The sequence below is a fragment of the Bubalus kerabau genome, chromosome 8 (genome assembly GCF_029407905.1).
Source record: "Bubalus kerabau isolate K-KA32 ecotype Philippines breed swamp buffalo chromosome 8, PCC_UOA_SB_1v2, whole genome shotgun sequence".
In the NCBI taxonomy this organism is placed as follows: domain Eukaryota; kingdom Metazoa; phylum Chordata; class Mammalia; order Artiodactyla; family Bovidae; genus Bubalus; species Bubalus kerabau.
In genome coordinates, this window is record NC_073631.1 from 116,005,068 (window position 1) to 116,018,701 (window position 13,634).

General features: G+C 42.1%; 2 non-coding genes across 2 annotated transcripts; one reads left to right on the top strand and one right to left on the bottom strand.

Annotated features, from left to right (window-relative positions):
* Positions 1 to 5,533: 5,533 nt before the first annotated feature.
* Positions 5,534 to 5,605, bottom strand: TRNAC-GCA (transfer RNA cysteine (anticodon GCA)). The gene has a single exon. It is a non-coding gene; the product is annotated as a tRNA-Cys (tRNA).
* A 3,727-nt stretch (positions 5,606 to 9,332) lies between these two features.
* On the top strand, positions 9,333 to 9,404 carry TRNAC-GCA (transfer RNA cysteine (anticodon GCA)). The gene has a single exon. It is a non-coding gene; the product is annotated as a tRNA-Cys (tRNA).
* Positions 9,405 to 13,634: the final 4,230 nt, after the last annotated feature.

Consider the following 13,634-nt stretch of genomic DNA (forward strand, 5'->3'; position numbering starts at 1 on the left):
ACACCCAAGCATTCCATAGCTACTGTAAATTCTATTCATTCCTCACCGCCTCTGAAACTGGCGAAGCCACCACAAACTGACTGGAGTCCATTCTCGGGCCAGGGTTCACCTTTGCAGCCCCCGAGGCCCCGCCCTTGTCCAAGAGGTACCTTTCCATTCTAGTTGCCACCACACTGCCGGCAGCGGGGAGGGAGGCACCATGTTTGAGAACTAGGGCTTTTAGGGTTGAGACCCCGCCCCCTCAGCGTTCTTCCTCCCTTTCCTCCTCCCCCAGCTCCTCTGACCCCGCCCCCCGCTCTGCGCCAGCCTCCTTGCCTCAGCCTCCTTCCTTCCCTGACCCTCCAAGGCACACTCAGCTCTCCCGGCCTGGTGCCCGCCTGAAGCGGTGTCCTAGGGGCTGAACCCAGGGGAGACTCGAGGAGAGGTGGCGCCAAGATCCTTTGGGGAGCACAATCGGGGAACCTAAGACCAGGCGTTCAGTTCAGTTGCTCAGTCGTGTCCGACTATTTGTGACCCCATGGACTGCAGCACTCCAGGCTTCCCTGTCCATCACCATCTCCCAGAGGTTGCTCAAACTCGTCCATTGAGTCAGTGATGCCATCCAACCATCTCATCTTCTGTCGTCCCCTTCTCCTCATGCCTTCAATCTTTCCCAGCATCAGGGTCTTTTCCAATGAGTCAGTTCTTCACACCAGGTAGCCAAAGTATCAGAGTCTCAGCTTCAGCATCAGTCCTTCCAATGAATGTTCAGGACTTTATTTCCTTTAAGATTGACTGGTTGGATCTCCTTACAATCCAAGGGACTCTTAAGCATCTTCTCCAACACCACAGTTCAAAAGCATCAATTCTTCGGTGCTCAGCCTTCTTTATGGTCCAACTGTCACATCCATACATGACTACTGGAAAAACCATAGCTTTGACTAGATGGACCTTTGCTGGCAAATTAATGTCTCTGCTTTTTAAATATGCTGTCTAGGTTGGTCATAGCTTTTCTTTCAAGAAGCAAGCGTCTTTCAATTTCATGACCAGATACGTAAAGGCGGTTATCTGGGGGCCTATAGGCTGGGACCAAGGGGCGCTGCTATGTGGTCAGAGCTCTTTCCTTCTGGCCCGCGGTGGGAGATCCTGGGTCCTGTGTGTGCCTGTCCCCTTGCAGACTTCCAGACACCCCGTATCAGGTCCAAACAGAGGAATATTATTCAGTGATGAAAAATAACTAGCTATCAAGCCACAAAAAGGCATGGAGGAACATTACATTCATATTGCTAAGTGAAAGAGGCCAGTTTGAAAAGGCCATATAGTGTACATTTCCGACTAGATGACATTCTGGAAAAGGCAAAACTGTAAAGACAGCAAACAGATCAGTGGTTGCCTGGGATTTAGGGTGGGAGAGTGGGATGAATAGGTATAGCAGGGGAATTTTTAGGGCAGTGAAACTATTCTGAAGGATATTGTAATTGTGGGTACATGACATTATGCATTTGTCAAAACCCACAAAACCATATGATACCAAGCATGAACCTTAATGTTAACCATGGACATTGGTTAATATTAATGCATCAACATTCATTTGTTATTTTTAATAAAGGTCACACTAAATCAAATCCCTTACCATTATAAAATGGAAGTGACAGATTGAAGGAATTAGATCTGATAGAAAGAGTGCCTGAAAAACTATGGATGGAGGTTCATAACATGGTACAGGAGACTGTGATCAAAACCATCCCCAAGGAAAAGAAATGCAAAAAGGCAAAATGGTTGTTTGAGGAAGCCTTACAAATATCTGAGAAAAGAAGAGAAGTGAAAGGCAAAGGAGAAAAGGAAAGATATATCCATCCACTGCAGAGTTCCAAAGAATAGCAAGGAGAGATAAGAAAGCCTTCTTAAGTGATCAGTGCAAAGAAATAGAGGAAAACAGTAGAATGGGAAAGACTAGATATTTCTTCAAGAAAATTAGAGATACCAAGGGAACATTTCATGCAAAGATGGGCACAATAAAGGACAGAAATGGAATGGACTTAACAGAAGCAGAAGATATTAAGAAGAGGTGGCAGGAATATGGAAGAGCTATACAAAAAAGATCTTCATGACCCAGATAACCACAATAGTGTGATCACTCATCTAGAGCCAGCCATCCTGGAGTGGGAAGTCAAGTGGGCCTTAGAAAGCATCATTAGAAACAAAGCTAGAGTATGTGATGTAATTCCAGCTGAGCTATTTCAAATCCTAAAAGATGATGCTGTGAAAGTGCTGCACTCAATATGCCAGCAAATTTGGAAAACTCAGCAGGACTTTTCATTCCAAAGTCTCACAGGACTTTTCATTCCAATCCCAACAAAGGCAATGCCAAAGAATGTTCTAACTACTTCACAATCGCACTCCTTTCACACATTAGCAAAGTAATGCTCAAAATTCTCCAAGATAGACTTCAATAGTAAATGAACCAAGAACTTCCAGAGGTTCAAGCTGGATTTAGAAAAGGCAGAGAAACCAGAGATCAAATTGCCAACATCTGCTGGATCATAGAAAAAGCAAGAGAATTCCAGAAAAACATCTACCTCTGCTTCATTGACTATGCTAAAGCATTTAATTGTGTGCATCACAACAAACTGTAGAAAATTCTTAAAGAGATGGGAATACCAGACCACCTTACCTGTCTTCTGAGAAACCTATATGCAGGTCAAAAAGCAACAGTTAGAACCACATATGGAACAATGGACTGGTTCCAAATTGAGAAAGGCGTAAGTCAAGGCTGTATATTGTCACCCTGCTTATTCGACTTCTATGCAGAGTATATCATGTGAAATGCCAGGCAGGATGAGATACAAGCTGGAATCAAGATTTCTGGGAGAAATATCAATAACCTCAGATACACAGATGACACCACCCATATGGCAGAAAGTGAAGAGGAACTAAAGAGCCTCTTGATGAGGGTGAAAGAGAAGAGTGAAGAAGCTGGCTTAAAACTCAACTTTCAAAAAACTAAGATCTTGGCATCCAGTCCCATCACTTCATGGCAAATAGATGGGGAAACAATGGAAACAGTGACAGACTTTATTTCACTGGGCTCCAAAATCACTGCAGCTGGTAACTGAAGTCATGAAATTAAAAGACTCTTGCTCCTTGGAAGAAAAGCTATGACCAACCTAGACAGCATATTAAGAAGAAGAGACATTACTTTGCCAACAAAGGTCCATCTAGTCAAAGCTATTGTTTTTCCAGTAGTCACGTATAGATGTGAGAGTTGAACCATAAAGAAGGCTGAGCACAGAAGAATTGATGCTTTTGAACTGTGGTATTGGAGAAGACTCTTGAGAGTCCCCTGGACTGCAAGGAGATTAAACCAGTCAATTCTAAAGGAAATCAGTCCCGAACATTCATTGGAAGGACTGATGGTGAAGCTGAAACTCTAATACTTTGGCCACCTGATGTGAAGAACTGACTCATTGGAAAAGACCCTGATGCTGGGAAAGACTGAAGGCAGGAGGAGAAGGTGATGACAGAGGATGAGATGTTTGGATGGTATCACCGACTCAATGGACATGAGTTTGAGCAAGCTCCAGGAGATGATGATGGACAGGGAAGCCTGGCGTGCTGCAGTCTACGGGATTGCAAAGAGTCAGACGTGACTGGACGACTGGACAACAACAACAACACTAATATAAAATTGAATAATGGGGCAGCTGGGAGGGGGCAGCTGAGGGGAGGGGATGGGGGGAGCTCTCTGTACTTTCTGTTCAGTTTTTCTTTAAAATTAAAACTACTCTGAAAAATAAAGTCTATTAATTTTTTAAAGTGACAGCAGTAAGGTTACTTGGATTATGAATCAGAGACCTCGTGATCTGTGTTTAAATGATCTGTGAGCCGTTATTATCTAAAAAGCACCTTTCCACCCATAGCACAGTGAGTCACCCAGGTGGTTGTGGCTTCCAGAACCTGGGGGTCTGCCCCCTGGCAGAAGCACGACTTTCCCACCAGGTCTGCGCTCTCCCTCCTTGCTCCTGGCCCTGTCGAGGGCACTGGCTTTGATAATCATATTTGCGTGCTAAGTCGCTTCAGTCGTGTCTGACTCTTTGCGACCCCATGGACTGTAGCCTGCCAGGCTCCTCTGTCCCTGGGATTCTCCAAGCAAGAATACTGGAGTGGGCTGCCATGCCCTCCTCCAGGGGATCTTTCCGTCCCAGGGATTGAACCTTCATCTCTTAGTCTCCTGCATTGGCAGGTGAGAGAGTCATTTCCTAGGCAGGTTGATAGGAAATCTAGGGGTCCCCAAGGAGAGAGGGGTCTCCAAATGGAAGAAATAGCCTGCAAGAGTCAGACATTTTTATCTCTCTTAAGCGGCAGGAGGAAACAAACTAGCAATATTTTTTTCCTTCTCTATACAAATTTAAAGAGAGGTTTCTCTTAAAATACTGTGTTGCCATAATGACACCTGGTTTCGCCTGAAGTTAGCTATTCTTGAGCCTAGAGATAACCAATGCCTTTTTCTTATGAAAATGTTTGTCTTAAGCCATGCTAATGTACTACACCTTTACCCCAAACTCTGTCTCCAAGTCAGTTCGCCTCTTGGTCCAGAACCTACTTGACAAACCAGTATGTTATACTCAGATATTGTTGCCCTAATCTATGTAAATGAAACTCTTTGTATGGTGGTCTGCCCTTCTTTAAGATTCAAGTTAATCATTTTATGGCCCAGGATAAACCATTTGGTGCCATTCTGAATTTTAACACATTCCTTTCTTTTATTAACAGACTGCTAGTGACTATAACATCCAGTTGAAGACTAGCAGGGGGGTACTCTTTCTGCTCCCTTCTTATGCCTATGTCAGAAGCTTTCTCTATCTCCTTTATACTTTAATAAAACTTTATTACACAAAAGCTCTGAGCGATCAAGCCTCATCTCTGGCCCCGGATTGAATTCTTCTCCTCCGGGGGCCAAGAATCCTGGTGTATTCGCGTGATTCAACAACAACCTTTCACAGGCAGGTTCTTTTATCACTTGCACCACCTGGGAAGCCCATGTTCAGGCAAAACGCGCTTGAGAATCATCCAGTATCATCTCTCCCCAAATGTGTCTGATCGGGTAGATAGTGCTTGTTGGGTAGGAAGAGCAGAGAATGTGTTGTTTTTCAAATAAAAGTATTCAGATTTGTCCCCAGAGTCTGTGGGGCAGAGCTGTTAATTCAGTTGGCTCCTTGGACCTTCCTAACTCACTTGAAAAGAGAAATAGTAATATAAACAGCAATTGGAAGAGCTGACCAAACACACACAGCTCTTAGTGTCAAGACAAAGCCTCTAACGCTGGATGAGGAAAACTTCCAACCATTTCCTGAGTCAGAAGATGACCTTTTCTATCTTTCTTCTCCTCTCCTTACTCCTTCCATGTTCTGTTTGCTAAGCCCCCCTAGAAGAAAGTAGCCTAATTTAAAAAGCCTCCCAACAAGTGGGGTTGGGGTGGAGGTGAAGGTTGGTGGTACTGAGATCTAATCTACAGTGACCACGTGTGTGGTCTCCAGATGGAAAGAAAATCAGCAGGGGGCACCCGGATTTGAACCGGGGACCTCTTGATCTGCAGTCAAATGCTCTACCCCTGAGCTATACCCCCAGGCTGTTCTAGGTTCTGAACTAGCACCAATTCACAATGTCATAACACCCAGGTATGCAGTAGACGGCAATTACCATCCATTCTCCAAGAGCCAGTGGGAACCTGTAGAACTGCATCCCTCAGTAACACCCTCTGGTCTCCAACCTCCCCTGCGCCTCCCACAGAAGTGCTTACTTCTTGGATGATTTCTCTACAGACTATGTTAGCTGTTTTGGTTTTTTCTTCCAGGTGAAACTAATTATCTCATCTATATACTTTTTGTCCTGTGGGTTTATACCTTTTTATGGCTTTATTATAGTTCTTGTTCAGTTGCTAAGCTGTGTCCGACTCTTTGTGACCACACGGATTGCAGCACACCAGGCTTCCCTGTCCTTCACCATCTCCCCGAGTTTGCTCAAACTCATGTCTAGTGAGTCAGTGATGCCATCCAACTATCTCATCCTCTGTCATCCCCTTCTCCTCTTTCCCTCAATCTTTCTCAGCATCAAGGTCTTTTCCAGTGAGTCAGCTCTTTGGATTAGGTGGCCAAAGTATTGGAGTTTCAGCTTCAGCATCAGTCCTTTCAATGAATATTCAGGGTTGATTTCCTTTAGGGTTCACTGGTTTGATCTCCTTGCAGTTCAGGGGACTCTCAAGAGTCTTCTCCAGCAATCACAATCAAAACCATTAATTATTTGGTGCTCAGCCTTCTGTACGGTCCAACTCTCACATCCATACATGACTACTGGAGAAACCATAGCTTCAACTATACAGACCTTTGTCGGCAAAGTCATATTCTGCTTTTTAATATGCTATCTAGGTTTGTCACAGCTTTCCTTCCAAGGACCAAGTGTCTTTTAATGTTGCGGCTACAGTCACTATCTGCAGTGATTTTGGAGCCCAAGGAGATAAAGTCTGTCACTGTTTCTACTTTCCCCTCATCTATTTATCTTGAAGTGATGGGACTGGATGCCAAAATCTTAGTTTTTTTGAATGTTGAATTTTAAGCCATTTTTTTCACTCTAACTGTTGCTTCTTGACCTGCCTACAGGTTTCTCAGGAGACAGGTGAGGTGGTCTGGTATTCCCATCTCTTTAAGAATTTCCACAGTTTGTTGTGATCTGCACAGTCAAAGGCGTTAGAGTAGTCAAAGAAGCAGAAGTAGATGTTCTTCGGGAATTCTCTTGCTTTTTCTATGATCCAATGCATGTTGGCAATTTGATCTCTAGTTCCTCTGCCTTTTCAAAATCCAGCTTCAACATCTGGAAGTTCTCAGTTCATGTACTGCTGAAGCCTAGCTTGAAGAATTTTGAACATTACCTTGCTTTCATGCGGAGAAGGCAATGGCACCCCACTCCAGTACTCTTGCCTGGAAAATCCCATGGACAGAGGAGCCTGGTAGGCTGCAGTCCATGGGGTCCCTAAGAGTCGGACACAACTAAGCGACTTCACTTTCACTTTTTCCTTTCATGCATTGGAGAAGGAAATGGCAACCCACTCCAGTGTTCTTGCCTGGAGAATCCCAGGGACGGGGGAGCCTGGTGGGCTGCAGTCTATGGGGTCCCACAGAGTTGGACATGACTGAAGCGACTTAGAGGTAGCAGTTGCTTTCATGTGAAATGAGCACAATTGTACGGTCATTTGAGCATTATTCAGCACTGCCTTTCTTTGGGATTGGAATGAAAACTGATCTTTTCTAGTCTTGCGGCCACTGCTGAGTTTTCCAGATTTGCTGACATACTGAGTACAGCACTTTATTATTATTTATCATAATTAGGAAAATGTTATTTTTTAAAATTGTGTAAGTGAAGATATAGGCACAAATAAGTAAAATTAAATAGCTGTGTGGCCAGACCCAACTATGCATGCATTTCAAAAAAAATTTTAATGTGATACTTTGGTGAGAAGAGCAATTGAATAATAAAGTTGTCTTTACTGATACTTTATAGTATTATAAAATAAATTTTTTAGGTTTAAAGAAAAATAACTTCCAACCTAAAATTCTGACAAGATCGGGTGCGTTCAGGGTGCTACAGCTGTAGATTCAATCTAGAATTCTGAACCCAGGTAAACTGACATTCAAGCAAGAGGACAAAAGAAAGACATTTCAGATGTGCCAAACCTAAGAGCATTAACTGGATCAGAACCTCAATGAATTAAGGAGAAAGAAGGGAGATGAACCCAGAGAGAAACAAGGAAATGCAAAGCTGAAGGATGACTCCGCTGGGATATCTGGAACCGCCTTCTCTCCTGAGCGACTTGCCTTTGTGGGGCCAAAGATACTCTCCTGTCCTCCGTTTCCTCATCTGCAATATAGGAGTCACAGTGCAACCCCCTGGGCTGAATTTTTCTGAGGCAGACTGAGGATCTTCAGCTTGAATCGGGCTGCTCTGGACAGAAGAGCTGGATCTCCTTGACTCCCTTGAATGAGTTTTCCCCGTATTGGCAGAAGCTTCTTTAGATTTAGTTTCCTGAATGGTAAACTAGGAAGAGAGCTAATCCATGACAAAGAAGACCCTCCCGGGGGCTCCCAGCAGGCAATGGAAGGAAAGGGTGGGGGGGGTGGGATGTAAGGATATGGATCTTTGATGGAGTGGAGGAGGCACCAGTGCTCAGTAAACACACAGATGAGGCAAGGGTGAACAGGTACCCTGGGTGTGGCTGCAAGTGTGAAAGGGCCTGGTCACAGATGTGTGGATCTAGAGCAGCGGTTCTTAAAGCATGGCCCCAGACCCCCAGGATCAGAGAATTTACCTGAGAATTTGTTAATTAGAAACTTTCAGGGGGAAGCCCAGACATCCCTGTTTTAACAAGTCCTCCTAGTGATTTTGACGCACCCTACAATTAAGAACCAGGGGTCTAGAACAGAGTTCAGAGGATGAGCAATCTCACTGTGGTCCTTGGTTTTCATCCTGCCTCTGCCCACCAGCTCAGCCTGACCCTGAGGCAGGTGCTAGAATTCCTAACCCATCCCTTCCTGGGGGTTCAGTACCTAAGTCTTCCTGCAGGTGGCGCACAAGGGAGCCGATATAGATCTGTGACAGGTGTTTCTCAAAGTGGGATCCCCCAGACCCTCAATAAGAAGCTTGTTCCTAACCCCACATCACATCTGCATGTTTGACAAGCTCCCAAGATGCCTCCTGAACTCAGGAAATCTGAGGACTGGCCCGAAGGGTGTAGCATGCCCAAGGTCAAATTCTGGTGTCCCCATTAGCTTTTCCTTGTGCTCTGCTAGGCCCACACTCTAGTTCCCCTGATGGTCCCAATTCATCATTAATCTATTAAAGCGCTCCTCTTCCGTAGCCTTTACATTTTTTGACTGATAGAGGATAGGGAAAAGAGGAAGATAAGAGACTCACTGGCTTAGTTATAAGGTCCTGAACCCAAAGTCAGGAGAAGTGGATTCAGGTCCTGAGTTTATCTGTGAGGAGCTGTGTGTGCTTGGGCAGACCAGTAATCCTGAATCTCTGTGTTCAGATGCCCACTGTGAAGGGCATAGACCAGTGACCCTGAAGGCCCCTCCTGCCATAAATACCAGTGTCAGTGCTTTTCCAGAAAGAGCAGGGAGGTGGTTACAGGGAGGGGGAACCTGGTGCTTGTTTTGCATCAAGGGAGTAAAATTATAGTGAGGCCGGTTTGGCAGCTTTGAGCAGGCCCAGCCTGGTGAACATCTTGTGGCAAAAATTTATAGGAGTGTTGGGCATGGCTACACAGGTAAAAGGTAGTACTAAGGCCTCCATTTACATCAGGGGGTATAGCTCAGGGGTAGAGCATTTGACTGCAGATCAAGAGGTCCCTGGTTCAAATCCAGGTGCCCCCTTGCTGTCCTTCACTTTTGCTAGCTGAAGCTGGTATTGAAGATTCGGCTTCTTTCCCCTATCCAGGGCCTCAGGATACCAAGTCTTCTCAAATCTGGGGTAACTTAAAACCCTGTCTCTGAACACCACAACTCTAGAGTGATACGTTCCTCCAACTATGACTTTTTATTTCACTTACTACTGGTCTTGTTCTACATAGGCATGTTTCTACATGTTTTCATTGCCTTAAGTCAGTGCTGTGTTGGTAAGTGTTTAACGACCAGCTCTTGAGGGGAGGGGAAACATTGATTTGCAGTGTTTTCCAACTTCACAGTATAAATAATCTCACCAAATCCAATGTCAAGCCACAAACATAAGATCGCTGATCACGGTGTTGGGAAGACATGCTGAAGTGCCTCTCTGGTGCAAGTAGGCTCAAGCACACCACTGCTCCTAACCCATCTTCCCTATAGTGGCATGGGCTCTTTGACCCCCCACGCTATCCTCACAAAGCTTACAGAAATAAGAGCAATGGCTATGACAGAATCATCCATTTACTCAAGACATATTTGCGTTCTACTTGATGCCAGACACAGGAGAGACAGAGCACAGCAGGAACTGTTTGTGGTGAGCAAGGGAATCAAATGAAGAACTGGTCAATTGAATGTAAGGATAACTAGATAAATGAAGAAAGGTGCTAATTTAAAAGAAAAGGAAAAAAAAGGGAAAAAATAAAAGAAAAGGATTTCTGTAACCAGCAATATGCTAGACTTGATCTTCTAAAACTCCTCCTACCTCAGAATGTCCAGAAATGTAAAGTGAAAGAGAGCAAATATCCATTCATTGCTGAGCTCTCACAGCAGTAAAGATCTCTTAGGAATGGGGGTGGAGGGTGAACTAAAACCCTCCAAGAAGGACTGTGATGGTTGTGGTGATATAACCTACTTAGCTGAGTCTTAATAGCCATTTCAGTCCAGGAAATTAGGTTTTTATCCCCTCTAGCCACACCATTAGTGAAAGGGTGGACTAGGAAAACACCAGCACAAAGAAGACACGGGGCCTTTCTCTCTTCAGCAGGAAGAAGGCATCTCCCCTGAGAATTCATAGCCACAGATTTACTCCCACATATGTTATGGCTTTGAATTTACAGTAGCTGCATGCTTCAGACACTTCCCAAGCTGAAAGTTAACCTTAAACGTGCACTCAGGCTAACAATGATTCTGGAGTACCCAGAAGGAGCAAACACAAACTCTTACGGGCATGCCTTCAAGAGGCCCCACAGAACTCTGCTGATGAAACCTGGATTAAGATGAGTTCACAGTTCAAAATAGTAAAATATATGAGGAATCCATCTACCATGAATGAACACCATTAGACAAATAAAGAATGTCAGATAGCAGAATTATCAAACAGATATTATAAATTAAGTATGGTTAATGTTATTGGAGATATAAGGAATTGAATATATGAGAATAGATGATTTCTAATGAGATGAAGGACATTCATTTAAAATAAAAAATACAATAATTGAAATTAATAGTTTAGAGCAGTTTAGACAGAGAGAGAGAGAAAAGAGAAATCTGGGAATGAAATGGGATAGAAATCTTAGAAAACATGACCAAGAACAAAGCACAGAGGTCTAAAAGAATGCAAAACATAAAGGAGTGGCTAAGAAAGGTGGAGAATAAAATTGAAAGTTCCAACAAATATCACATATGAATTCTACAAACAGAAAAATAATGGAGAACAGGCACTATTAAAAGATATAATGTTTGAGATTTTCCAGACTTGTACAAAAATACAATGCCTCAGATTTAGGAACCATGAGTTCCAAGAAAGATAAATAAAAATAAATCCATACCTAGGTACATTGCAGAGAAACTTCATAATACCACAGACAAAGGATGATTTTAAAAGCAATCAGACAGAGAAGACAATTCTTGTGAGAAGGACTAATAATTAGACTGACAGCAGACTTTTCAACAGAAGCAATGAAAGTTGGAAGACAATGAAACAAAATATTAAGTGTGTAAAATAACTGGAGCTTCCCAAGAGGCTCAGTGGCAAAGCATCTGCCTGCCAATGAAGGAGACGCAGGAGACATGGGTTCAATCCCTGGGTTAGGAAGATCCTCTAGAGGAGAAAATGCAACCCACTCCAGTATTCTTGCATGGAAAATCCCATGGACACAGGAGCCTGGTGGATTACAGTCCATGGGGTGGTAAAGACTAAGCACAACAACAAGAGTAACTAACTTGGGATTCTCTACTTAGCTCAAATATTAAAGAGTGAGAGAATAATAAGGTATTTAACTGAAGTCATTTACTTCTAACATATCTATCTTTGCTATAAGAACTTTGAAAAGTTGTACTTCAGAAAGAAAAACATAGAACCCAGAAGAAAAGAAAAAGAAGAGAAAAAATAGTGAATGAAGATACTAGCAACCATGTTAGTAAATCTAAACAGCATAGATTATACAAATTAATATACTAAAGTCCTTCTATTGTTTAGAAGGAGAGTGAACTGTAAAATATAATTAGACTATATTAAAACAAATATGTGTATAAAAATTTTAAAGAGTAACCTCTAAAAGCATAGAAAAGGAAGGCATAAATTTAAAATCAGTAGAATAAAAAAGGTGAGTAAAGAAAAATTAATCAATCCAATAGAAGGAAAGAATGTAGAAAAGGCACAGAAAAAATCATTATCAATAGAAAGCAAGAAATAAGATGATAGAAATGAAGTAAAACATATTACTAAACACAATAAAGGTAAATAGACTACTTGCCAATTAAGATAGAGATTGTCATATTGGATTATGCAACAACAACAAAATGTAGCTACATACTCTTATAAAACACACAACTGAAATATAAATATCCAGAAAGTTTGAAAGTAGGATGGCAAAAGATATATTAAACAAATACTATCAAAAATAAAGTTAATGTAGCAATACTAAGTCAGGCAAAATGGAGTATAGATTAAAAGTATTATTAAGGATAAAGAGAATTAATTCATAATAATAAAATAAACACTTTCCCAGGAAAATACAATTCTAAACTTGTAAACACAGTCTCGAAATATGTAAAGCAAGAATTGTCAGAAATACAGGAAGAAATTGACAAACGCACAAGATTGATAGGAGGTTTTAACACATCTTTCTCAGTAACGGATAGATCAAAAGTTAAAAAATAAAAAAGATATAGAAGACATAAATAACACAACCCAAGCTTGATGTAATAGAAGTAACTTGATCTCTACACACACACATACACACACACACACACACACACACATATGTACTCTTTTGAAGCAAACATAGAACACTTTGAAACATTTATTGCATAACTTTAACACAAAGTGCGTATCAGAAAATCCTTAAAAATATGAGCATCACATACTACATTTTTTAAATGCAAGGCAAAACTCAATTACAAAAATATAACATCATTAAAGACATACATTCAGAAACTAAAAAGTACTCTAATAGATAAAAAAGGAAATAACAAAAATCAGAAAATATTTAAATACTCAAATTGATTGTGGCTGTTTTCACAAGGAGAAGTAGACAGCATCTCTACAGGAAGCTAGCTAAATTATTTGGGAAAACTGTAGCTGGCTAGTTCACCAAAAGCCAATTCACAGAATGACCAGAGAGCCAAAAGCAAAGTGTATGAAAGTCAAACCACTGAACATTGAGTTGCTGAAAAACCAATCTGAATTATTGAAAATCTTTAAAAATTGTGTTCCATTTGCATTCCTCCCTTTGTTTGTGTGCAGAACCGCCAAATAAACAATGATCTAAATTTAGGACCATTCTCCACAATCATTTTACACGGCAGTTACAGAAGCCAAGGTGGATGCCGGCATGGGGTGGGAGGTACAACTACAATTTAAAGGTAGGAAAGAGGTTTCTCAGGCACTGGGAGAACTGGCCATTTGCAAATTGATTTTTGGCAACAGGGTCATTCAGCACACAGGATGTTGGTGAATTGCTTAAAGCAATTGTTGACCCAGAGTCTACAGTTGGGGCCCCAGCCTGGTCAGGTAAGGGGGAGGTTGAATCAAAGAGGTACCAAGCCTGTACATGCTAAAGGAAACATATCTTTCTTGGGTAGAGATATTACTTTTTTTTTTTTTTAAGTGAAGGGATTTTAAAGTTTACGGATTCTGAAACTAAGGGTGGCATGTGGGATGAGCTGAGAGAAGGGATACCTACCAGGAGAAAGCTGACCTCAGCAAGAAGGGCCCTA